Source organism: Schistocerca gregaria, chromosome 7, assembly GCF_023897955.1.
Source record: "Schistocerca gregaria isolate iqSchGreg1 chromosome 7, iqSchGreg1.2, whole genome shotgun sequence".
Lineage (NCBI taxonomy): Eukaryota > Metazoa > Arthropoda > Insecta > Orthoptera > Acrididae > Schistocerca > Schistocerca gregaria.
Genome location: NC_064926.1, coordinates 384,224,963 through 384,252,716, shown reverse-complemented (window position 1 = coordinate 384,252,716; position 27,754 = coordinate 384,224,963). Strand labels below are relative to the sequence as shown.

At 42.0% G+C, this 27,754-nt stretch overlaps 1 protein-coding gene across 1 annotated transcript in view; it reads right to left on the bottom strand.

Annotated features, from left to right (window-relative positions):
• The window catches only part of LOC126281901 (neuropeptides capa receptor-like), a 1,128,817-nt gene that overhangs the window by 699,943 nt on the left and 401,120 nt on the right, over positions 1 to 27,754 (bottom strand). The gene's annotated exons all lie outside the window — the stretch shown is intronic.

The window sequence follows — 27,754 nt, the reverse complement described above, 5'->3', positions numbered from 1 at the left end:
TCCAATGAATCTCAGTCTGGCATCTACTTTACCAACGATCATTTTTATATGACCATTCCATTTTAAATCACTCCTAATGCCTACTCAAAGATAATTTATGGAATTAACTGCTTCCAGTTGCAGATCTGCTATATTGTAGCTAAATAATAAGTGATCTTTATTTCTATGTATTCGCAGCACATTACACTTTTCTACATTGGGATTCAATTTCCATTCCCTGCACCACGCGTCAATTCGGGCCAGATCCTCCTGCATTACAGTACAATTTTCCTTGGTTACAACCTCTAGATACACCACAGCATCATCTGCAAAAAGCCTCAGTGAACTTCCGATTTCATCCACAAGGTCATTTATGTATATTGTGAATAGCAACGGTCCTATGACACTCCCCTGCGGCACACCTGAAATCACTCTTACTTCGGAACACTTCCCTCCATTGAGAATGACATGCTGCGTTCTGTTATCTAGGAACTCTTCAATCCAATCACACAGTTGGTCTGATAGTCCATCATATGCTCTTACTTTCTTCATTAAACGACTGTGGGGAACTCTATCGAAAGCCTTGCGGAAGTCAAGAAACACGGCATCTACCTGGGAACCCGAGTCTATGGCCCTCTGAGTCTCCTGGGCGAATAGCCCGAACTGGGTTTCCCACGACCTTCTTTTTCTAAACACATGCTGATTCCTGCAGAGTAGACTTAGTCTCCAGAAAAGTCATTATACTCGAACATAATACGTGTTCCAAAACTCTACAACTGATCGACGTTGGAGATATTGGTCTATAGTTCTGCACATCTGTTCGACGCCCCTTCTTGAAAACGGGCATGACCTGTGCCCTTTTCCTATCCTTTGGAACGCTACTCTCTTCTAGAGACGTTCGGTACACCGCTGCTAGAAGGGGGACAAGTTCCTTCGCGTACTCTGTGTAAAATCGAACTGGTATCCCATCAGATCCAGCGCCCATACCTCTTTTGAGCGATTTTAATTGTTTCTCTATCCCTCTGTCGTCTACTTCGATATCTACCATTTTATCACTGTGGTACAATGTAGAGAAGGAACTACAGTGCAGTCTTCCTCTGTGAAACAGCTTTGGAAAAATACATTTAGTACTTCGGCCTTTAGCCTGTCGTCCTCTGTTTCAGTACCATTTTGGTCACAGAGTGTCTGGACATTTTGTTTTGATCCACCTTCCGCTTTGACATAGGACCAAAATTTCTTACGATTTTCTGCCAAGTCAGTACATAGAACTTTACTTTCGAATTCATTGAACGCCCCTCGCGTAGCGCTCCTCACACAACATTTCGCTACGCGTAATTTTTTTTTTTTTTTTTTTTTGTCTGCAAGGCTTTGGCTATGTTTATGTTTGCTGTGAAATTCCCCATGATTCCGCAGCAGTTTTCTAACTCGGTTGTTGTACCACGGTGGCTATTTTCCATCTCTTACGATCTTTCTTGGCACATACTCATCCAACGCATATTGTACGAAGGTTTTTAACTTTTTCCACTGATCCTCAACACTATCTGTACTTGAGACAAAACTTTTGTGTTGAGCCGTCAGGTGCTCTCTAATCTGCTTTTTGTCACTTTTGCTAAACAGAAATATCTTCTTACCTTTCATATCTCAAATCATTTATGTAATATGAGGAATGTTGTGGATATTTCATTCTGTCTTTATCGCTGGTGCAACGCTATCGCAAATGAATGTGCTATGTCAGATTAATTTTCTCGAGGTTGGTGACATGCAGCAAAATATTATGTGACATGCACCAAAAGCAAATCATAGCGATCCCTATTTTTCATTGCAAACATTTTCGAATTTCGCGCAGTGTCTTATTTGCACGTAAATATCACAATTATGACCGTTAATGAAGTGATGAACACATCATAATGAACGTGACGTATGAAACAACAAGTACAGCAAAAATGAGATTTTCTTAGTAAATAGTTCCTTTAAAATCGTTTCAGAAAAATTGCTGAGCGTACGCCTCGATTCTGTGACCGCTGACCGGCCGGAAGGTGGAAGACAGTTCCGTCTCCCCTGCTGAACGAACGAATGAACTCGCGCAGCACTTTGGACTAGAACATCGGCCGCCGTATCCAGCACGGACTATACTGTTGCCATTAACGTGACTGGATTGAGAGATACAAGGCTATTGTCAAACACTCAGCTCGCATTCGGAACTTTCGGGATTAGAATCTCCGTCTGGAAAATGACTTTAAGTCACATCACATGGTACGAAGGAAACTTGAAATGTATTTTGTAGGATGAGCTAACATAAATATATTTTAGCTGGGGAAGTATTTGTCGAATTCTTGACACTTCTTGAAAGATGAATCTAAATCCTGGCAGTTTGTACCCCTTTGCGCCGGTGAACATGCAGCAATGCAGTGCGTGTCAACAATTCTTACCTGATATTCGTGTGGACTAGCAACAGTATCACAGTTTGTAAGTAACTCTGTCTTGTTTGTTGATCGTAATAGCCAACTGTTGTAAATACAAACCGACAACAAATACAGCTACACGGAGTGTGTACGTTGAATTCGTAGCTGTAGCGCCCAAGTGGAAGGCTGTGTACTATGTCTATATTGGCATCTGACTGGTGGTGCAAAGCGATTTGCTCTTGTGTACCCGGCTAATGATTGCTTTTGGTTGGTTTGCACGATCCTATAATCTTCCTCAAGGGACAGAATTACCAGTGTAATTAGGCTGTAATCGATCACAGCGGATTGCTTGCTCGATTACTTAATGCTGGCCATGTTTTCAGTTATATACCGTAAATCTAAAAAGTGTCGAAGTCAGTAGTTGAAAAGAATAATTGTAGAGTGAACTCAGCAGTAAGTGACCTAACCTGGTAGTCTAATAATAACATCTTTTTTCCTCAAGCTAAAGGACTCTAGATTTCTCAACTGTTGTTATTGATGTTGTCTTCAGTCCATAGACTAGTTTGATACAGCTCTTCATGCTACTCTATCCTGTGCAAGCTTCTTCATCTCCCAGTACTTACTGCAACCTACATCCTTCTAAATAATCTAAGTGTATTCAACTCTTGGTCTTCCTCTACGATTTTTACCCTCCACACTGCTCTCCAATGCTAAACATGTGATCCCTTGATGCCTCAGAACATGTCCTACTACTCAGTCCCTTCTTCTTGTCAAGTTGTGCCACAAACTCCTCTTCTCCCCAGTTCTATTCAATACCTCCTCATTAGTTATGTGATCTACCCATCTAATCTTGAGCATTCTTCTGCAGCCCCACATTTCGAAAGTTGTCCAAACTATTTATAGTCCATATTTCATTTCCATGCAAGGCTACACTCCATACAATTACTTCCAGAAAGGACTTCGTGACACTTAAATCTTTCCTCGTTGTTAACAAACTTCTCTTCTTCAGAAACGGTTTCCTTGCCATTGGCAGTCTTCATTTTATATTCTCTCTACTTCGACCACCATCAGTTTGTTGCTCCCCAAATAGCAAAACTCCTTTACAACTTTAAGTATCTCTTTTCCTAATCTAATTCTCCCAGCATCACCCGACTTTATTCGACTCCATTCCATTATCCTTGTTTTCCTTTTGTTGATGTTCACCTTATATCCTCCTTTCAAGACACTGTCCATTCCGTTCAACGGCTCTTCCAAGTCCTTTGCTGTCTCTGACAGAATTACGATGTCATCGGCGAACCTCAATGTTTTAATTTCTTCTCCATGGAGTTTAATACCTACTCCAAATTTTTGTTTTGTTTCCTTTACTGCTTGTTCAATATACAGATTGAATATCATCGGAGACAGGCTACAACCATGTCTCACTCCTTCCCAACCGCTGCTTCCCTTTCATGCCATTCGACTCTTATAACTGCCATCTGGTTTCTGTACAAATTGTAAATAGCCATTCGCTCCCTGTATTTAACCCGAGCCACCTTTAGAATTTAAAAGAGAGTATTCCAGTCAACAATGTCAAAAGCATTCTCTAAGTCCACAAATGCCAGAAATGTAGGTTTGCCTTTCCCTAATCTACTTTCTAACATACGTCGTAGGGCCAGTTTTACCTCACGTGTTCCAACATTTATGCGGAATCCAAACTGATCTTCGCCGAGGCTGGCTTCTACCAGTTTTTCAATTCGTCTGTAAAGACATCGCGTTAGTATCTTGCAGTTGTGAGTTATTAAACTGATAGGTAACTTTCACATCCTTCAACACCTGCTTGGAATTATTATATTCTTCTTGAAGTCTGACGGTATTTCGCCCGTCTCATACATCCTGCTCACCAGACGGTAGAGTTATGTCAGGACTGGCTCTCTCAAGGATGTCAATAGTTCTAATGGAATGCTGTCTACTCCCGGGGCCTTGTTTCGACTCAGGTCTTTCAGTTCTCTGTCAAACTCTTCACGCAGTATCCTATTTCCCATTTCATCTTCATCTACATCCTCTTCCATTTCCATAATATTGTACTCAAGTACATCGCCCTTGTATAGACCCTCTATATGCTCCTTCCACCTTCCTGTTTTCCTTTCTTTGCTTAGAACTGGGTTTCCATCTGAGCTCTTGATATTCATACAAGTGGCTCTCTTTTCTCCAAAAGTCTCTTTAATTTTCCTTAACCCTAGTGAGATAAGCCTCTACATGCTTACATTTGTCCTCTAGCCATCCCTGCTTAGCCATTTTGCACTTTCTGTCGATCTCATTTTTGAGACGTTTGTATTTCCTTTTGCTTCCTTCATTTACTGCGTTTTTATATTTTCTCGTTTCATCAATTAAATTCAGTATTTCTTCTGGTACTCAAGGATTTCTACTAGTCCTTGTCTTTTTACCTACTTGATCCTCTGCTGCCTTCACTATTTCATCCCTCACAGCTACACATTCTTCTTCTACTGTATTTCTTTCCCCTATTCCTGTCAATTGTTCCCTTATGCTCTCCCTGAAACTCTGTACAACCTCTGGTTTAATCAGTTCACCCACTATGTTTCCTTCTCTCCCTTTTCCTACTCTCGAATTCCAGTCACCCATGACTATCATTTTCGTCTTCCTTCACTACCTGAATAATTTCTTTAGCCTCATCATACATTTCATCAATTTCTTCATCATCTGCAGAGCTAGTTGTCATATAAACTTATCCTAGTGTAGTAGGCATGGGCTTTGTGTCTATCGTGGCCACAATTATGCGTTCACTATGCTGTTGGTAGTAGCTTACCTACTATTTTCTTATTACTTATTAAACCGACTCCTGCATTACCCCTATTTGATTTTGTATTCATAACCCTGTATTCACCTGACCAAAAGTGTTGTTCCTCCTGCCACCGAACTTCACTAATTCCCACTATATCTAACTTTAACCTATCCATTTCCCTTTTTAAATTTTCTAACCTACCTGCCCGATTAAGGGATCTGACATTCCACGCTCCGATCTGTAGAAAGCCAGTTTTCTTTCTCCTGATAACGACGTCCTCATGAGTAGTCCCCGCCGATGCAGGCCCTCGGGAAATATTACGGCCGTAGTTTCCCCTTGCTTTCAGCCGCTCGCAGTACCAGCACAGCAAGGCCGCTTTAATTACTGTTGCAAGGCCAGATCAGTCAATCATCCAGACTGTTGCCCCTGCAACTACTGAAAAGGCTGCTGCCCCTCTTCATGAACCACACGTTTGTCTGGCCTCTCAACAGATACCCCCCCTTTGAGGTTGAACCTACGGTACAGCCATGTGTATTGCTGAGGCACGCAAGCCACCCAACCTACGGCAAGGTCCATGGGTTTTGGGGGTTGGTTCTGAACTGAAGTATCACGATTTTGAAACGAATAGCTGTACCGTGGGCTCATCAGTGCCTGCTTCAACCTGAGGTTCTAGGAATAACATAGTTACGTCTCAAACTACAAGCCTTTGACTTGTCAGCCTGTTTTTAGATGGAAATGTTCTACATGACATGCTTTGTGATTACACTTAGGTGTCCCAGTGGTTTCCTGAGCACTTGACGTTGACGTTCCTTTATACCTGTGAAATAATTCTTCTAACGTATATGTGAATTATTGTTGATTAACTTGTCCACTTACTTTTTCCTTCTGTAATAGGTTTAAGGCAGATTCCTCAGAATGGTACCGCGGAACGAAGTTCTGTGCATGAAAGATTATTAATATATTATGCACTCTTAGGCTGTTATTGCCGTTTGGTTCTTTAGCTGCATATAACACAATTTTGCAACTTGGCAAGTTGGAGCATATGGAAAGTTATAATGTAGCGGTTCCTTCTTCTAAACATTCCTATGCTCCTGCACTTTAGTCACCGAAAATTAGTTTTACTCTTAAAGATACCATCATCACTGAAAAAGTGGAACCGATGAGATATCATCATTACTTACGTGTGTATTATCCAGACAAAAGTCAATTAGACACCAAACTAATCCCATCTCAATAGCAAGGTGGTCGTCTACACTCCCACAGCATTGTTTTAGAGAGTAATATGACTAGAAAGTCTGGTTGAAATCAATCCCTGGTCTTATTAGACGTTGAACAAGTGGGTAGTGTGACACATTTTTCGCTGATGTAGTTCGGATTTTCCACTGTTTTCCTTTAGAGAGGTTGGTAAATATTCTCTGATATTCATCCATGTGGTTCGATCTTGAGTTCGAAAAGACGTTGAAAACGTTACTGGCTCACTCGTTGCAATGCATAGTTTCGTGACCTGGTTCACACAACGAATAGTAAACACTAGAGAAAAATCGGGTTTCACATATTTAACATTTTTACACGTCAACGAAATACATGTAATAAAAACCAACAAGTATTGGATGTAAATTTTTTATATCACCTCCTCTCGTCGACACTTTCGCCCATTGTCGTAGGGGGAATCTTATTGCCACAGTATTTTTACACAAATAGCGAGTCACGTATCATACAAAACTGGCTGAAATTGCTTCATCTGTTCCACAGATATGTTTCCATATCATTCTCTTTTCATTCTCACCTACACAGGATGTAGGTGGTTCTTAAGCACACAATGCTTCTTTCCAGATAGTACGTAACTAGCGATCATCCAGTTCTTTAAAGAATCTAATTCCACTGTATAAACTGCTTCACATTTCTGTTTGCTTTACGGGTAAACTGAAGTGTTACAGGTATGTCGTGTAGCATGTAAGCGAAGAGCATTTCAGAAACGTTTAAACTATGGTTAAGGTTTTTTCGACGTTGCTAAGGTCTTCCATTATCAAACACTGGATATTTATAGTCTGGGTATTGTGCAATCCGTTGTATGAAAATCTTTTCTTTCATACGTCTCAGTTTTTATGACGTTGTACCTCCTGACATATGTGCAACGCAATGGTATAGTTTTCAAGGTACATTCAGTGGTATATGTGCACACTGTTTGCAAAATGGGGAAAACGTGATTAAATTTAGTAGCGAGGATGAAATAATTTTAAACGTATTGCCTGATTAAGCTGTTTTAATGCAAGAACAGCGAAAATGTTGTTACCTGTAAACATTCTTCGTTTCATCATTTTGTGTGGGATGTCAAAGAGAAAAAGCTTCTTATAGTTTCAACGAGAAAGAGTTTCGCAATTACGTGTGAACAGCGTTGCTAGTCACTAAGTGCTGTAATCTTGAAATACTAGATGAATTTCGTCTGGGTCTATTAGCGCGGTTTTCTTCGCCGTAACTCTCACCACTCTAAATGGTAGGTGTGCTTCTCACTCCGCCCCCCCCCCTCCCCCCTCCTTCCGCCCTTTCATAGACAGCAAGTGGTAAATGTACCAATTTGTTTTAAATAGATCCAGTAGTTTAGGTGGAAATGTTGCGTATACATGCAGAGATACATCTTTATGGTATGACAGACATGTCATATACTCTCATTTTACGCACCAGCTGACTACTGAGAATAATTTAGATGATTTGGACTCCCTTTGACTGGTTCCTCTGCATTTTGGATGTCCCACTCTGCTGATGAAGTTTTAAGGAACTTGTTGCGTAGACGCATACATATTCTTCAGTGTACTACAGCAATCGCTAGCTAAATTAAAACTCGGATAGTGCTGCTTGAGAGTGAGGGCAAAGATCATCGTAATCGATGGCCACCATTTTGTAATTACGCAGTAAGCCAAGTGTCATTCAAAGGAAAAAAAAAAACACTTCCCATTTCTGTTTCACCATGAATCTATTACGTCGAATATTCCACAACTACTGCAAGAAAGATTTACAGCTGTGCTGTATAATTTCAGAACTCGAATGTGATTAGAATACTGAAACACTGGTTACAAAATTGCTGCACACATTCTTTCCACTGTTGTGCAAAACTTCGACATAAGAGCCACTAGAGGTCCGTAAATTAGGTACTTTACTAGACAATCACTTGAGGACGTGTGGTTCGTAAAATAAACTAATCCGATCAGACCCGTAAGTACACCTTAAATCAAGACTGGTTTTAACAATGAGAGAAACTTACATAATTTAAAGTGAAGTAACTTTATAAGAGTTTGGTATCTAAAATTAAACAATGACATCCATCAGCCTGGTCCAGCTTCTTTTGCAACTGAGCGAAAACTATGAATTCGTGACAATATGGTAATCCATATATTTTTTCCTCATCACGACTTGGAAACGGTCCGTTTATATGATTAAAATCATTTACTGTGATCGGGTGGTAACAATTTCATAAAATATTTCATAAATTACAGAGAGGACATCGTTAAGTCTACAAATCCCTTATGACTTGTTTTTCCTAACTACAGTGATTACGGAATCGTTCATAGTGTGACGTCTTATTTCACAAATATTCCCTCAACAATGGTTCAAGCTAATATGGTATAATGTCTTCCGCGGATTTATTTATTTTTCTTGAGATACTGTCTTCTCCTTACACATTATCTATCCGTAGATCGAATTCTTTTGTCACCTCTAGCGTTACTTACGGAATGTTTTCATTTATTTACTAATTGTGCTTCCTAGTACCTATATAAATGGAAAAAAATTTGTTTGAATGACACCAGCATATAGAGGAATAATCTTACATCAAACTACACCTCAGATCATCAGTATCTTCAAGTACACTGCACAATTCTGTTACATCTGTTGGTTGATTCAGTAGACTTAACTTAAAGATGTACAATTGATAATTGGAATAATTTTATAAAATTTTCCTGAACTTACATCAAACTACACACTGAAGAAGCTACGAGTCACTAACGTACTTTCTCATAAATAAAATGTGAGACTAATGTCTGCAGTTTATTCACTTTTTTCAGAAACTTGTAATCAGTGAAAGGTGCCTCAAAGCATCTTCCACTCTAAAGTGAAGAACGTGCTGTTGGGGAACTACCGATTTAAGAAAATTTTGTAGATGACGAAACGAATCAGTAATCATGTGTTTTATAAGCAAAGTTCTTAACGAATGGGGTTCTCGTAGATGGCAAGATTCCGCTGTTTTGAGGCCCGTTTTTACCTATTCATGGACTATTTCAAACCAATGAACAAACCTTTTCAAGATCTATTCATTTACTATTTCAAACCAGTGAGCAAACCTTTTCAAGATCTCTAACGTCCGCATAGGTTTCCGGACTTATAATTATTTTACGGGAAACTTTTCCGTATTGTGCGTTTCAAGTTCTAACTGCAGTATCGATGACAAATAGTGCATAAGTAGTGCGCCACGTAATTTCTATTTACGAAACAGAGAACAGACGATGCTAAGCGAGGAGAGCTCGTCTGCGTTTAATGCTCGCTTGTGCGCTGAAAATCATGTTTCACACAATATTTGTTGTAAACACGTTTTGTGCGAAGTGATCAAGCACAGAGTGATCAATATATACGAAAAGATCGCGATTTATAGTCACTCACATACACATGTGTATGATTTTGTTAATGAACAAACTGAGGTAAGGAACATAACGTTCTTGGAAAATTTTAACGACGCGCTCTACAGCTTATACCTGCTTTTCCTGGACTGTGCAGTATATTTTATACTAAGACGCCGCGCATTGGGTGTTTATTGTTGTATGTGTTCTAAGACAGAAAAAAACGACGCACGCGAAGCAATGGGACGGAAACGAGTAGATGTGATATACATGTGCAGACCAATAATTGATTACAAACTCAGAGAAAATAGGATGATTAATTCAAGATGATGTCGGTTACATATTGAGCAAGGCATTTATCCACCTCTCGCTGTTCTGCAAACAGTTATTCGGCTTAGCAGTGATTGATTTAGTTGTTAGATGCCCTGCTGAGGAATATCGTGCCGAGGTTTCTCCAATTGGAGCTTAAGAGCGTCAGAATCCCGAGCTGGTGGTGGGACCATTTCCATAAAGTTCGAAACTTGCTCAACTGAGGAGAGCTCTGGCGACTTTACTGACCCAGGTAGGGCTTGGCAGGCATGAAGACAAACAGTAGAAACTCTGACTGTGGGCAAGTAGGCATTATCTTGTAATTCTTCATACTTTCCCGTCGATGTGTTGACATCTTGGATATTCGGGAATCCAGCCGGATGTTCGCGTCGTTCTCCTATATGGGGGTCAATTTTATGAACAAACAGAAGGGGTGGCGATGGGTAGCCCTCTATCACCAGTGGTGGCCAACCTATTTATGGAAAGGTTTGAAGAGGAAGCACTCTCTTCAGCCAGATATCAACCCAAGTGCTTTTTTAGGTATGTGGATGACACCTTTGTCATCTGGCCCCATGGTAGAAGGAAGTTAGATGAGTTCCTGCTACATCTGAACTCTTGCCATCCGAACATTAAGTTCACAATGGAAATGGAGAAGGATGGAATACTTCCATTCTTGGATGTTCTGGTGAAGAGAAAGGGAGATGGCACATTTGGACACAGTGTGTACCGCAAACCTACGCACACTGACTTATACCTTCAAGCCAGCAGTTGCCACCATCCGGCACAGAAGAATGGAGTGCTCAAAACACTGGTCCACAGAGCACAAACTCTGTCAGATCCTGATAGTCTGGCCACAGAAATATAACACAATCAGTGTTCAGCAGGAATGGGTACTCCTCTAGAGATATCCAGAAGGCACTTCAACCTGCCAACCGGCCAAAGGATCCAGAAGAAGAACCAGAAGAGGCAAAGAAGATGGCATACTTGCCATATGCCGGACCTATCTCTACCAAGATCAGCAGGATTCTCCAGAAATATGACATCAGGAGCATATTTTGCCCACCCACAAAAATTGGGGCTATGCTGGGGACTGTAAAAGATGACCTGGGACTACGCAAGCCAGGTATTTACAACATACCATGCCAGTGTGGGATGTCATACATTGGCCAGACCACCAGAACTGTGGACATCAGGTGTAAAGAACACCTGAGACATACCAGACTCAGGCAGGCAACTAAATCAGCCATAGCAGAGCATTGTCTGGAACTTGGTCATTCAATGGATTACAATGACACCAAGATTGTGACACAGACCTCAAGATATTGGGACAGTGTCATTAAAGAAGCAATTGAGATTAAGGTCACAGACAATCTAATCAACCGTGACTCGGGATACCAAATCAGCACTGCCTAGAATCCAGCGCTTGAGCTTGTGAAAACTCAACGCAGGACACTCCAGGATTCAGCAAGAAATATAAGTGGAGACCGAGGGAACAGCCGTGAGACAAGGTGTTGGACATTAGAGACCAGATCTGACACACCCGAGGTCATGAACTCGACTTCAGAAGACGGCCAGGCCGGGCGCGGACGGCGGAGGGAACACTGGCCACCAGAGAGGGACAATGTATCCGCGTCTGGCGGGCGCGGACCTCAGATGGAACACACGACGCGGCGCGGACTGATTAGGGCGCACCCAGCACGCAACAGAAGTGGAAACCGTAGTAACAGTACCTAACATCTCATATCGGGCCTGACACACCTCAAATGACAACCACAACCGTTGAGGACGGCCAAAACCGGCGCCGACGGCAGTCGGAACATCCGCGACTGGAGGGGTCCGTTGAAGCCGAGTCTGGCGGGCGCAGACCACAGATGGAACACTCGACTCGGCGCAGACCGATTAGGGAACACCCAGCTCCTCCCAGGCATAAATACTGGACTCGATAGACCCAAGGACTAGTCTCAGGTAGCACCTGAAGAAGACAGCGAGGCACGCTGTTGAAATATCGTGCGAGAACGACGCGAACATCCGGCTGGATTCCCGAATATCCAAGATGTCAGGCATTAGCTTGCTGAAATACAAGTCGAGGAAGGCTCTCCGTGAATCTGAAAGAAACGGGTTCTAGAATATCGTCGATGTGCTGCAATGGTGCCCTAGAAGACAACAAAAGAGTGCTGCTATGAAAAGAATTAGCTCTCCAGATTTTCAGTCCTGGTTTTCGGGCTGTATGGTGGCGGCAGTTACGTTGGTCTCCCCTTGCTGTCCGGGGCGGCTCCTGACGCGTTTTCGGCCTGGAATTCCATTGGGTGCTTTACCCTACTTCGAACAGAGCCCGATGACCAGCGAAGACGTGTCTCGAGACGCCCTGGACAGCAGTGTGATATTGACGTGACCGTCGCCTGCTATATGGTCCAACAGTTAGGAGTGATGGTCTGGAATGCCATTCCTCTTCATTGCAGAGCCTCTTTGATTGTCATCCACAGAACCCTTGCAGCTCTACAGGCCTTTGGTTTTCATCAACGCACCCTTGCAGCACAGCGGTACGTCGACGATATTGTGCCCACTGTTGCCTTGCCCTTCGTGGCAAGCCTTCTTTGGCTTACATTTCAGCAAGATAACGGCCGCCCGCACACGGCGAGAGTTCCAACTGTGTGTGTTCGTGCTTGCCAAATCCTACCTTGGGCAGCCGGACCTGTCTCCTATTGAGAACATTTCGAACTTTATGGGCAGTACCCTCAACCAACTCGGGATTCTGACGGTCTGACGTATCAACTGGACAACATTTTGCGTGATACTTCTCAGAAGTACATTTAGCAACTACTTCAATCAACGCCAATCCGAACAGCTGCTTCCGCTAGAGTCAGAGGTGGACCAACACGTTATTGACTTACTCAATTTGTGAAGGTTTTTCTCTTGAATAAATCATCCAAAGTTCATCTAAAGTTGAAATAACTATTTTGCCTGTACACGTACGTTACATCTACTAATTTCCACCCAATTCGAATAATTTTTTCATGCTGTGTCTTTTTTTTATATCTTAGATAGCATTTTACTACCAACATGTTTTCAGCCTAATGGTTTGACTTGAAGGCATATAGATTCATTAAGTGAGGACGAACTGCCGGAAAGTATCCGTGAGGGGTTAAGGAGGAAAAAAGTTCGCATGGGAATTTTGTTGGAAATGCATTCCAAGTGAGCTACACTTACTTGAAGGTTGAGAAAAGAGAACATCGATAGTGTTGGTTTCAGTGATTGAGGGCACATACGAAAACACACCAAATAAGTGGGAATGTTGTACCTGCTCTAGCATTTTAGTACCAAACTGAAGAGGGCAGTGAGCTATAGCACCATCATGTAGCATCCTCATTATACTTCATACAGCCAAAGGCATGTGTTCCAGCAAAGGAGTCACCGTCATCCGGATTATGCGCAGGTATTCCTCGTTCGTTGGGCGTTCTTCATCTGTATAAGTTTCCAGTTTCGTCGCCTGACTCTTTTCATTCTTCTGTAAGTAATTAGTGTTTTTTTTACACTGTGACCTCATAATCAGATGTTATTCACAACTGCTTTCCTTGGCGTGATTCACTTCTCTTTGAAAACTAGAGTTTATTATCGTTTCATATATCTTGAACAGCAGAGGGACCAGTTTCCCCTTGCTATGTTCTTCCGTTGACTCAGTAATTCTGGGGAAATGTATTCTAGTCAAGCCACCTTGTTTCGACTTATTTGCTAATGTCGAACCAGACCCTGACTTTACTCTGAACAGAAATGAAAAATACACTTTCACCTACTCTAAGATTTTACATTATTTTTCTGGGACGTAAATTCCCGAAAACAGTGAAAAATAGTACCTATCTCGTGTTTCCAGCCAACATATTTTGGCGGTTCCCTTGGTTCTAAAACCAATGTTGGTACTTGAAATGGCGTGTCAAATAATCCTAATTTGGTCCATCTCTGGGCCACAGTCAACACGCCTTGTATTAGTTCATAGCATTATTGACAATACCATGTGTCACTGCTCAAACAACTCTACAAAATGAAAAGTAGAAAAATATAAACCTGTAACATAGTTCTCGAACGTCTTTTCGTTATATATAGTGAGTCATTAAATTTTGCCATCTAGAATAACTCTGAAAGAATGGTAGTAGCAGAAACGTTTGTGGGACAAACGTTGCATGCAATAACTGGGCCATAATATGACGTTGGTTTTTTGTTCCTAGGTGGAGTCGCGTCAGATATATGAAGGTCAACTTTGTTTCTATAAATAGGATGCTATAGTCTGCTACTTATTTTCTGATAGCGGCAATTATGTGTAACTCTGAGGTCTTTGAATGTGAAGGAACATCACAAAGGTGACATGGAAGTCCATTTGCAGAAGGTGTTCGAAGTGATGAACATCGGTATCAATGCTGAACTGCACTCTTCTTACCACGGATTGAGAGTTGTTCATTATCACTTCGACACTTTTCAAACCACATGCTCTGTCATTTCTCTTTCATTTATCGTGAAAATAGTAAATTTTTGCCGAATACGGTGTTACCATCTAACGTGCCACTGACATGTAAACACGGTTTCGCCGTACAACACTAATAGGAACTGTGCGACTAGTATCGTCAAATCAAGCGAATGTAAATGATGTGTTCCTTCGAAGAACATGTCGATATGCTTCTCCTTTAAGACTTATATGCTGAAAGATACCCTCAACGTACTAACCATACACGACGTACATTTAAATATGTCTATGATAAATTGAGATAAACTGGACCTTTAACACATCGGAAACATATACAGCAAATTAAAGTTTCTAACGAGCAAACGGAAATTTCTACGTATTGCCACTGCGGTTCATGATCGTTGTGTCAGTTCGCGTCAAACGGCAAGGTAATCTGTCATGAGCCACAGTAGTTCCGTTCGTATTCTGCATAGCCATAAACATCATCCTTGGCATATCAGCCTCCACCAAGAATTACCTGGTACGCATTGTATGCGTCACATTGAACTCTGCCGATGGGCTCAACTTCAGATTCAGAGCGATGACACATTTATTAATTTCATTTTATTTACTGATGAGGTTAAATTCATGAACCACTGAAATGTTAATTTGCATAACACGCATTATTGAGCAACTGGAAATCCATGCTGGCTGCGGTAAATTGGACACCGAAATCAGTGGTCGGTGAATGTATGGCGTGAGAATTTCAAGGACAGAATTATAGGTCCCTATTTCATCGAAGGGGAATCTTAATGACAGGAAGTACACCACATTCCTTCAAGAAACATTAGGTCTGTTTCTGGAGTATATACCTTTAGGAACAAGGAACTGAATGTGATATCAGTACGATGGGTGTCCGGCACTACTTTCGCTGATGGCTAGAAAAGAGTTGCAGATACAATTCCCAAATCGTTGCATTGGACGTGGAGGAGATCTGTCGTGGCCGGCTCTTTCGCCAGACTTGACGTTTCTGAATTTTTGGTGGCGATTCGTAAAAGACATTGTGTATAAAGACGTTCCAACTACATCTGGAGATATGTGAAAGATAACTGTCAGACTATGTGCTTCGGTAAGTGCCAATGTGACTAGGAATACCACTCAATCCATGACAAGAAAATTGCTGCACTGCATTGATACCAATGGTCATCACTTCGAACACCTTCTGTCAGTGGACGTTCATGCCACCTTTGTGGCCTTCGTTGACGTTCAAAGACCTTACTGTTACACATCATTTGATTCGTCTCGATAACCGCTATCAGAAAATAGGTACCTAAATATAGCATCGTATTTAAAAGGGAACAAAGTTGACCTTCATATCTCTGAAGCGACCCCTCCTAGCAACAGAGAAACAACGTTATATTTTGGCCCCCGTTTTCCCATGCAGTTTTGTCCTACAAAAGTTTCAGCTCCTATTATACTTTCAGAGTTATTAAAGATGGAAATAGTTAGTGACTCACCCATATACCCATTTAGATACTCCTACTACTCAGACTTCCCCCCTTTGCTTAGTACTTGCTTATATCTGAGGTATTAATTTACCCTTCTGCTTTAGTACAAGATGTCTTTCATTTTCTGCTACGCGACATTTATCATGGAAATGACGCATATATGTGTTAAAATGGAAAGAGTGAAGCTAAATTGGCGGACTTGGACAACAGAGCGATTCCTCGCATACTAACGCTGTAAAACGTGCGTGCTGTGAATATTTTCGGCAGAAAATATATTTCAGGATGTGGTAGTTGGCAACACTTCAGTCAAATGGACGTTTAGTTTCACTGAATACTTTGCATCTGTGCGTCCATTTAATATAGTAGATACAGTTTTTCGTTCGGTACTCGAATTCAAGATATCGATTCCGGTTTTAGGAGTGATTTTATTTTATTTTATTTGTAAACATCTAATTTTACACTGTCTGATATCGTATCCGGCTACGTAACAGTTATCCAGCAATTACAGCAGATCTGATTCAAAACAGTGCAGTTACATGCTACTTACAAAAAATGGCAGTAGAATTGTTTATATAAATACTGCTTTTAGGGCACATTTGGCCTTTAAACGTTTACTTAGACGTTACACACCTCCACACTGTCGGGGAATTGTCATCATTGCTTCTTTTTTCACTTTTGAATTGTATCCGTTACTTGAAAGTAAAGAGCTGAATGAAAATTTCGCTCGTTTCTCACAAACAGTTTGCGTGAATCGCTTGTCTCACTGGAATTCATTCCACTTCATGCTCGACATAGATTGTGGTTTCTGATCTATCTCTCCGGGGTTTCTTGCTGTGGAGACATTTACAGTAGCAGGTTAATTCTACCAGCCACACGCCTGCTAGGAGGTCTCCGTGTTGCTGTTGTAACTGTGGCTGCAGCAATGCTGCGAGAGTCGCTAAGGCTGGTGAAGCACGGTGGCTGGCCACTGTATACACTGATAAGCCAAAACGTTATGACCGTTGGACACCGGGACGTTGGATGCTGCGCCTGTTGGCGTTGCGGGCACGTGACGCGGTAACAAAAGCGAGTAAGCGGAGCAGGGCGACCACCCTCGCGAAGATATGGGCTGCATATGGAGAAAGCTATAGACATGAGCAACATTGAAAAAGGGCAGGTTATTATTACGCAGGGCCTGTGAAGAATTACACTAATAGCCATTAAAATTGCTACACCACGAAGATGATGTGCTACAGATGCGAAATATAACCGACAGGAAGAAGATGCTGTGAAATGCAAATGATTAGCTTTTCAGAGCATTCACACACGGTTGGTGCCGGTGGCGACACCTACAGCGTGCTCACACGAGGAAACTTTCCAATCGATTTATCATACACAAACAGCAGTTGACCGGCGTTGCCTGGTGAAACTATGTTGTGATCCCTCGTGTAAGGAGGATAAACGCTACCATCACGATTCCGACTTTGATAGACGTCGGATTGTAGCCTATTGCGATTGCGGTTTATCGAATCGCGACATTGCTGCTCGCGTTGGTCGAGATAAAATGACTGTTACCAGAATGGGTTCAGGAGAGTAAGACGGAACGCCGTGCTGGATCCCAACGGCCTAGTAGTCGAGATGACAGGCACCTTATTCGCATGGCTGTAACGGATCGTGCAGCCACGATTTGATCCCTGAGTCAACAGATGGGGACGTTTCCAAGACAATAACCATCTGCACGAATAGTTCGACGACATTTGCAGCAGCATGGACTATCAACTCGGAGACCATGGCTGCGGTTACCCTTGACGCTGCATCATAGACAGGAACGCCTGCGATGGTGTAGTCAACGACGAACCAGGGTGCACGAATGGCAAAACGTCATTTTTTTTCGAACAAATCCAGGTTCTGTTTACAGCATCATGATGGTGGCATCTGTGTTTGGTGGCATCGCGGTGAACGCACACTGGAAGCTTGTATTCGTCATCGTCATGCGGGCGTATCACCCTGCGTGGTGGTATGGGGTGCGATTGGTTACACGTCTAGGTCACCTCTTGTTCTCATTGACGGCACTTTGAACAGTGGACGTTACATTTCAGATGTGTTACGACCCGCGGCTCTACCCTTCATTCGATCCCTGCGAAACCCTACATTTCAGCAGGATAATGCACGACCGCATGTTGCAGGTCGTGTACGGGCCATTCTGGATACATACTGGTTCAAATGGCTCTGAGCACTATGGGACTTAACATCTTAGGTCATCAGTCACCTAGAACGTAGAACTACTTAAACCTAACTAACCTAAGGACAGCACACACATCCATGCCCGAGGCAGGATTCGAACCAGAGACCGTAGCAGTCCCACGGTTCCGGGTTGCAGCGCCTACAACCGCACGGCCACCGCGGCCGGCTCATCCCTTAATGCCCGATGTCGCTGCCGACGCCGATGTCATCTTTCAGCCTTGTAATTGTCCGTGTCTCGAATGCGGAACCGTACTACAGTGGTTCTATGAGCATTGTAGTAAACTCACGTTTATGTCTCGGCGACCAAATTCGTCTCACTTGCACCCTATGGAACCCATATGGCGTCACTTTTGGCGCCATCAACGCGTATGCAAATCAGCAGTCTGTTATTGACTCGAATTTTATGACGTATATTTAGACAGCTAATGCTGTATACGTCCAGAAACCTACCAAAAAACTGTCGGATCAGTACTACGCGGCATCGTTGATGTAATTTGTTAAAAAAACTGACAAAAAAGCTATTAAATCAGCGGTCATAATGCTCTGGCTCATCAGTAATCGTTTCGTGAAAGACAAATGCTGGTATCACTCGCTGAATGTCGTGTTTGAGTCAAGAACTTCACGCTGATAACTTATGTAGTTACTTCTGTAATATGCCAGGCAATTCATTTTTAACTGTTTATAAATCTAGTTGAGTAGTTCTGACTTATGCGAATGCCGACTGTGCTAAACATTCATAATTTATGGTTGTGTCATTGTATCGTTTAAGAAACTGTTTATACTACAGAATTACTGCAAGTATTAAAAATAGAAAATCACACCTAGACTGGGACGCGGAAGACTCGAAATCGAGTAATGTAGACTATCACCAAAGTCGGTTTTACTACTCTAACTGTGCAGCAGGCCTACAGAGCACTGAATGAAGGTACTTTCGTACATTTACAGTCTCGCCAATTTGTCTTTTTTGACATCTGTTTACTATGGGAAATATAAGCAAGGACAGATGTTGTTACGGAAATATTTGTACTGGGAATATCTAGGGAACCGCGCTGTTGCGTCCAAGTGAGCCAATTTTCGTTCGCCCTTTGTTTCTCCTCCCGTCACTTCCGCTTCACCGCTTTCCCCGTCCTGTCACATTTCATTTTTACAAGTAATTTCCCTTTCTCTACTTCATTTGTTGCATTTTTGTATTCCAACGATTATCCATCGACATTTAGCATCTCATGGGTTATCAAAATAGATTCCTGACGTTTCCTTTGAAACTCTCAGCGAGTTCTGTTTCTTTCAGTTTATTTAGGATTACTCTCCTGAATTTTCTGTCGGTGTATTTTCATTAGTTTCAGTCTGTATTTTATAATCAGCTTGCACCTGTCCAGGGAAATGTTATGGAGTTTAAAATCTCGTGTCGAAATCTCTGTCTCACTGCAGTTCCCGTCGTCTTTCATTCAATTCCCCCTTTTACTCCATCTCTGCCAGCTTTCCTGACAGGGAGACTGCCATCGAACAGATTTTTCCTTGTCTTACACTTGTGACCCTTACTTCGTACTTCTTAACCTCTTTTAGTCTATAGCGACATCTGACCTCCGTTATTTCCCGAATTTATTAGAAGAGTGAAGTGCGCAGGAAAAAGCATCACTAAGTAATACGTTAGAGCCTTTCTCGTGCGACTTTCCTGTACAAATTATTGACCAGATTCAAAACCTAATGCGGAAGCCAATCTATTACAGTAGGGTCACCATGAACATGCATAGTCGTAGCCCTGTTATGACACATGTCTGCAATGTAAATTGTCCATGCATGCCAAGAAGTGGGTGAGCACCTGCATTAGCACACCAGGACTCCACACTTTTCTCACCACACCCGGTGGTTGATCTCAAGACTGGGTGGTAACTATAGAGGGATGCCCTGGTTGTAGTGGGAGAACCCCAGGGGACAATCTGCAACTCATACTTGCACAAGCGGTTTCGAGGCCACAGTAGTCTTTTGAGACCAGTAATCTCTCAATGATGCTCGTCAGGAAAAGTGCAAAATGCTCTCATGCATGGTTGTTCCGTTGAACGAGAGACAACAGCATCAATATGGAGAACCTCACTAACGGCGGTACTTAATCTGTTCAATAACTGATAGCGAGAACTTGAAATTTTACTATTATATTTGCCTATTTGCCAACTTATAAACATTCAGATCATTCCATGTCTCTTAGCCGTGAGCAGTCTTTGTGCTTATCTCCGAATCTACTGATCAAAACTCGTCTCGTGTTGTAGCTGTGGACAAAAGGTAACAATTTTGCTCTTATTATATGTGAGAGAACTATGTCGAAATTTACCTCGATTAAATTCTAATTGCTATGGCAGAGTGGTTCTCAGAAACACGATTCACTAGGTTAATTTCTGTCCTCTTCAAGGCTTGTCGAAGTCTACCTCGATTAAATTCTAATTGCTATGGGAGAACGGCTCTCAGAAACACGATTCAGTAAGTTAATATCTGCCCTCTTCATGAATTGCTTATATGTCGAGGTCGAATTAGCAAGTTTATGTTTTCTTTCACCATATAGGCTGTGTGTTTAACGCTTTACCAATGTACTTTCAAGAACAGGTTTTTGTATGCGTGTGCGTGCTGACGACTGCGTGTATTTCAAGCTACTGAAATCGACGTGGGCTTTGTAGATTTTGTATGCATGTGTCAGAGTATTAGTACAAGTTAACACGAATATTATACCTTTCATTTCAAATCCATAGAAATCACATATCAAGTTTAATGTGGTACCATTATTCTGAGATATTACATACGAACAAATATGAAGACTTTGAACTAATTCTTAATGTGGTAGAATTTATATTAAATATTTTGTTCCCGAGCTAGTTCGTGTTTGATCCAGCATCACTTTTCATCATAACGAATACTAAAAAATAAGCCAATCTTCACATTACTAACGTTATTCATCTTGAGAACTTCGCGAGGACAACTTCATTACGTTCTGACTACATGGTTTGTGTACATTACAAGCTCACCATAGTGAAAGATAAGCTATACACGAATGCACAATGTTTGAACCACTTCATACTAATTAGGGAAAAACTAATTGTTGTTCGCAAGACTTACCTGATTCCATTGAAAGAAATTTTAACTTGTTGTCAATATTAAATTATTCCAGCTATCACATATAGCGTCCGTGGTGCTATTTATATATCGGTATCTGAGAACCTTCACTGTGACTAGCCAGACTGCTTTAAATTAATTTTCGGCTTATTTGCTGTAAGTACGGAAACACTGCCGTGGTTCTTCATCATCAACAAGTCTTACTCTTTAAAACACAGCCAAGTAATAGTTTTCATTGTGCAGAAACCATACAACCTTTCTAACCAACAAACCTGAGGTTTCGAGGGATGGTACGATTGAGAAAGGTATGGAGATGCTCTCTCTTAATCAAGACAGCGAACTCCGATCTTGAACTTAACTGTTATGTATCCAGAATGAGATTTTCACTCTGCAGCGGAGTGTGCGCTTCTGGAAGGAGTGAAGCTGTGAGGATGGAACGTGAGTCGTGCTTGGGTAGCTCAGATGGTAGAGCACTTGCCCGCGAAAGGCAAAGGTCCCGACTTCGAGTCTCGGTCCGGCACACAGTTTTAATCTGCCAGGAAGATTCAACTCTTATGTACTTCTTTGAGAGATATTCCAGCTTCTTTTACTCTCTATAGCCATTAAACAGTATACTGGTCTTCACTCTTCAGTATGAGTTGATCAACTGAGAGAAGAGATACAGCTGTCTGTTTTCGACTGCACAGTTAATGATGTGACGTGGTACCTGTCGGAGCGGCTGCTATCTTGCTCACAGCACCTGATCGGTATTTTTCTCTGAAACTACCTGTAAATTATAGTACAAGAAACACGGCGAATTATGTAGACAACACGTCGAAGCGTTTGGAGGAGAATGTGAGAGTTAAAGCGTTAGGTACACCTACTCCAAATTTAAACCTTACATAGGGAGGGCGTAGAACGCGGATCATATTTTGGGTCAAATTATATGAGTATAAGCAGCAAACGCTCTTTTCTAGTTCATAGAATATCTCTCCGGATTGGTCCTTAGGAGAAGATAAAACACTCTCTAAAGATTTACGATTGCAGTATAAGGAATGTTTGACGAGCAGGCGACGTATTGGTGCTGTGTTGCAGTGGTCAAGCGCACCAACTGCCAATGTATCGACTTGGCATCGATTCCCAACCACACCATCAATTTTTAACTTTTTTCCTCATAATGTGAAACAATTAATTATAAAATTAAAAATATTTAAACTTATCCATTTATATACACAAAATTAATATAGTTAACTTCATTAGGAAAAGCTAATGTCGCGACAATATTAAGTTGCACCTATCAAGAACACATAGTGAAACGTAACCTTTAAATTTTTATAACACTCTAGCACAATGACTGACTAAACCAGAGGCTGTACAGAGTTTCAGGGAGAGAATAATGGAAAAATTGACAGGGATGCGGGAAATAAATGCAGTGGAAGAAGAATGGGTAGCTTTGAGGGATGAAGTAGTGAAGGCAGCAGAGGATCAAGTAGGTAAAAAGACAAGGGCTGGTGGAAATCTTTGGGTAACAGGAAATATTTAATTGATGAAAGGAGAAAATATACAAATGCAATCAAAGAAACACGCAAAAAGGAAAATAAACGCCTCAAAAATGAGATCGACAGGAAGTGCAAAATGGCTAGCCAGGGATGGCTAGAGGACACATGTAAGGATGCAGAGACTACGGGTAAGATAGATACTGCCTACAGGAAAATTAAAGAGACCTGTGGACAAAATAGAACCACTTGTATGAATATCAAAAGCTGAGATGGAAACCCAGTTCTAAGCAAAGAAGGGAAAGCAGAAAGGTGGAAGGAGTATATAGAGGGTCTATACAAGTGTGATGTACTTGACAATATTACGGAAATTTAAGAGGATGTAGATGAAGATGAAATTTGAGATATGATACTGTGTGAAGAGTTTGACAGAGCACTGAAAGACCTGAGTTGAAACAAGACCCCTGGGAGAGCCAATCCTGACAAAACTCTAACATCTGGTAAGCAGAATGTATGAGACCGGCGAAATACCGTCAGACTTCAAGAAGAATGTAGTAATTCAAATCCCAAAGAAAGCAGATGTTGAGAGATGCGAAAATTACTGAACTATAAGTTTAATAAGTAACAGCTGCAAAATACTAACGGGAATTCTATACAGACGAATGGAAAAACTGGTAGAAGCCGACCTCATCACTAATGAGGAGGTGCTAAATAGGACTGGGGAGAAGAGGAGTTTGTGGCACAACTTGACTAGAAGAAGGATCGGTTGGTAGGACATGTTCTGAGGCATCGCGGGGTCACTAATTTAGTATTGGAGGGCAGCGTGGAGGGTAAAAATCGCAGAGGAAGGCCAAAAGTTGAATACACTAAGCAGATTCAGAAGGATGTAGGATGCGTAGGTTCTGGGAGATGAAGAAGCCTGCACAGGATAGAGTATCATAGAGAGCTGCATCAAACCAGTCTCGCTACTAGAAACCAGAACAACAACTGCACATTGATGAAATTATGCAGAACCCATTACTGTCCACGGTTGAATTGTAATGCCCGCTGCTGCCACCTTCCAGAAGTACTAAAACAGCAGTGAAGTACTGTGCATTAAGTATAGGCGTCTAAGAAACCAGCATTTCCTGTAATCACTGCCTTGAACTATACACTGTATGGTCCACGTTATTCAGAGAGTGCCTGGGAAGGTCTGCTTGTTGAATTACACAAATGTGTGTAGTCAGTGGAAGCTTCTGTTAACATTGTGGGAGGAGAATTCAGGCCGTCATTGACATGACTATTAAGAAATTTTACGTTCCCCCATCCAGAGAAACACCGTGCCGTCTTTTGCGCAGCCTGATAGAACAACTCCTGCGGCCTTGCGTCTTCTTTGGAATTTTTAATTCACATCCCTTGGATGGTTCCACAGAGTTTTCAAGGGGTGTCCTCATGGAACAGTTGTATAATGTTTTGAATTGTGTTCTCTCTCTGATCCATCGGCTACTATTTCTGCACAGTACTTGATTCGTTTCCTGCAATTGATCTTACGCATTGTTTATCCAGCTTAGTCTCTTTACTGCAGCGGGATAGGCACAATGGACTTAGCTCTAGTGATCACTTCCAGTGGATCCTGTAGCTCTGACTCCATTCTTTTATCTACTGCGATAGGAATAATGAAACAACCTGTTTTCTTTCAGACAAAATTTTCATTCACGATTACTTTCCACAATACACTAAAACCTTCTCGACATATCAGAAAAGAGTGTTTAAGGGGATAGCACTTGGTAGGGGGGGAATTAGCAGTGGATTTCCGCGCACTGTCGCCCTGTAATCTGGAGGAGCCCCGGGGCTCAGCACCCCGCTGGAAGCGGCAGAGGCACATTCTGGCATCCCTCCACGCCCGACAAAGCGGCCCCGGCGCAGATATTGGCCGATCCTTCGTTGCCATCGCCGCCGCCACCACCGCCGTCGCCCCTGTCGCCGACGTCGAGATGCTATATCAGCCCCGGGCCACCGTCCTCCGTTTCACGAGCTGGAGTCGTCGGGCTGCCGGTCATGAATAATACAGCAGTGTGGGGCCCGTGCGAGTGATAAGAGAGCCATTGTTATTCGTCCTGCAGTCGGCTCTTATCACCTTTATGTCGTCAATCGCTGATCTGTGAGACTGGGAGTTGGACTAAATGCCGCTGTCACCAACTCCTTCGCCTTCTTTTTCATTGTTATTTCATCGTCGCAGCCTATGTGGGTGGGGATGTGGCCTCCACTAGATGCAATTTGCCGCTCTTTCCCAACATGAGAGTAAAAATTCTAAGAACAGAATGTGGTGTTTGACAAATGTAAACATTTTTGCAATAAAAAGACAGAATGTCAGTTACATATATTAAAATGTAAAAGGTTGATAAGGTGATTAATTAAAACATAGACACAGATGTATGGAAAATGAGTTTGGCACACAAATATATAAAAATAGATAGAAATTTGCGTAAGGTACAAGACGGATGTGTTAACTGATTAAAATAGATACATAGGTAAGCGAAGAGACGAGTGGGTGTAGACTGCTAGGTATAAGGGTATCGTGGGAATCGCGCATTTAGAGGGAGTAGGTTTATGTCGCTGGATGTTTGGAGGAGGGATTGAGGATGAATGGAGAGGGGTGGGTGCCCAACCAAGACTTAGAAAGTGGATGGAGAGTATTGGGGCGGAAGGTCCCTGAAAGGGGGCGGATGATAGGTATCTCTTAGATCTGCTAGGACACGTATACATTGGAGATGTCTTGTTTGGTGAGGGAAGGTGATTAAAGTTTACTTGAGAGAGAACACGGAGTGTGTAGAGGTCTAGTACTGGTGGAATGTGGTGGCAGAGGAACGCAGAGTGATAGGATCAGTGAGCAGGGGGAAACTAGGTGAGGCAAGTGTCGACATTACTGATAAAGTTGGATATTCGGAGTTGTTCTGGATGGATGAGTAATCTGAGGGATTTTAGAATTTGGTAGAGGAGGTGGGTGGGGGATAGTAAGCGGATCAGAAAGGCTAGGCAGAGTGCATGGCGTTCCAGTGTCTGCAGAGCGCCATAAAAGAACGGAGAAGCTGAAGTCCATGCCACATTTGTACAGCGGGGGACGGGTATGATCACTATTTTATCAACGTGGACGATTGAGGAAAGCTGCAATCCCTAGTTATTATCTTTAGTAATTTTATTTTATTTTGGGGTATTCTGTTGAACAGTTACAATGCAGGCCTTTTCGTGTTAGTTTGCGATTAATTTTTATTCTGAGGTACATCAGTGTGTTAGTTAACTGAACAGGACGGTCCTAAATGGTAAGGTAAAAGTCATGTTGTCGGAAGCTACAGGTGGTATTGCCTGTAGGTATTGTCTGGCTTTTGGTACAGTTGATTATAAGTGGTCACTGGTCGCATTTGAAGAGGAAGTGATTGGTATGTACCTCGAGGCCTCGCTGGGATTTCTTGTGAGTAAGGTAGAGTGTCATAGGCATACTGAAGAAGATGAACACGAGAAGGGGGCTTTGGCATATCGGCCGTGTAAAGAACATACTGGAGAGGCGAGAAGACAGAACTCGGGGCACACATCCAGTGGGATGGTAGGTACTGGAGTCGGTGTTGTTGACTGGGACACATGGTGGGCGGTTAGAGAGAAAGGATGCGATGAGGCAGACATAATACATGGGAAGTGCGTAAGTAAGGAGTTCAAAGAGGAGCACGCAGTGACATGCACGGTCATAAATTTCTCAAGATGTAGGGGGAGAACAATGATGGACTTGCAGTTGTTCATTTCGTGGGATTGGGGATGAGTAAGGTATAGGAGTCGGACATCGGAGAAGGAATTGGGACTGAAGCTGTAGTGATGAACAGAAATAGGTCGACGTCGTAAGTGTTTCTGAATATGTACTGTAGCACTCTCTCTTCGCAACTGAAGACACTGTAAGTGCCCCCCCCCCCCCTCAGCTAATGGTAATTTGTTGCATGACTGATTGACAAATTTTTAGGGGCTAAGGCAACTTGGTCATGTACTGATTCACAACGTAGACATAACTGATTATAATCACATTTAGATCGAACATCAAAAAATATACGACCCTTATCAAATTGTTGTAACTTGACGCTTTGGCTGTAACACTTCTATGGATTCAACCATAGTGTATGTGACATGAATTTACATCCTATTATTTCCTCTTCGGCTTCAGTTACATAAGTAAATTCGACAAATTAGTTTTAGATAATGGTGCCCTCTTTTGTAATGAGTGCTTTTGGTGATCATTTTGAGTCACAGTTATTCAGTGTAAGGCAGATTTGTTTCTTTTGTTTCAGCAAGACACTTTAGGAATACGTTCTCGTTTTTATATTGACATCTGAATTATACAAACACAATTTCACTAGCTTTTGTATTCTAAAATAATTTATAAAATGTTTCTTATCTTGTTTGTGTTGGTACAATAATACCTACTTTCTCGTCCATTCAATCTTTTATGTGTTATATATCATTTCGGTGTGGCGCTTGAAAATGGCCAAATGCCGAATACATGATTGTACAACAGAATAAGCAACACTCTATGTAGACCAATGGTGGAATTTTACTTTAAACAAGTGTAACTGGGGCTAAGAATTTTACTGTAAGACTGTCATGTTCCTCAAACATGATTATGATAAAACTACGCTTCTGGACATTAAAATTTCTACCCCACGAAGATGACGAGCTACAGACGCAAAATTTAACCGAGAGGAAGAAGATGCTGTGATATGCAAATGATTAGCTTTTCAGAGCATCCACACACGTTTGGTGCCGGTGGCGGCACGTACAAAGTGCTAACATGAGGAAAGTTTCCAACCGATTTCTCGAACACAAACAGCAGTTCACCGGCGTTGCCTGCTGAAACGTTGTTGTGATGCCTCGTGTAAAGAGAAGAAGTGCATACCATCCCGTTTCCGACTTTGATAAATGTCG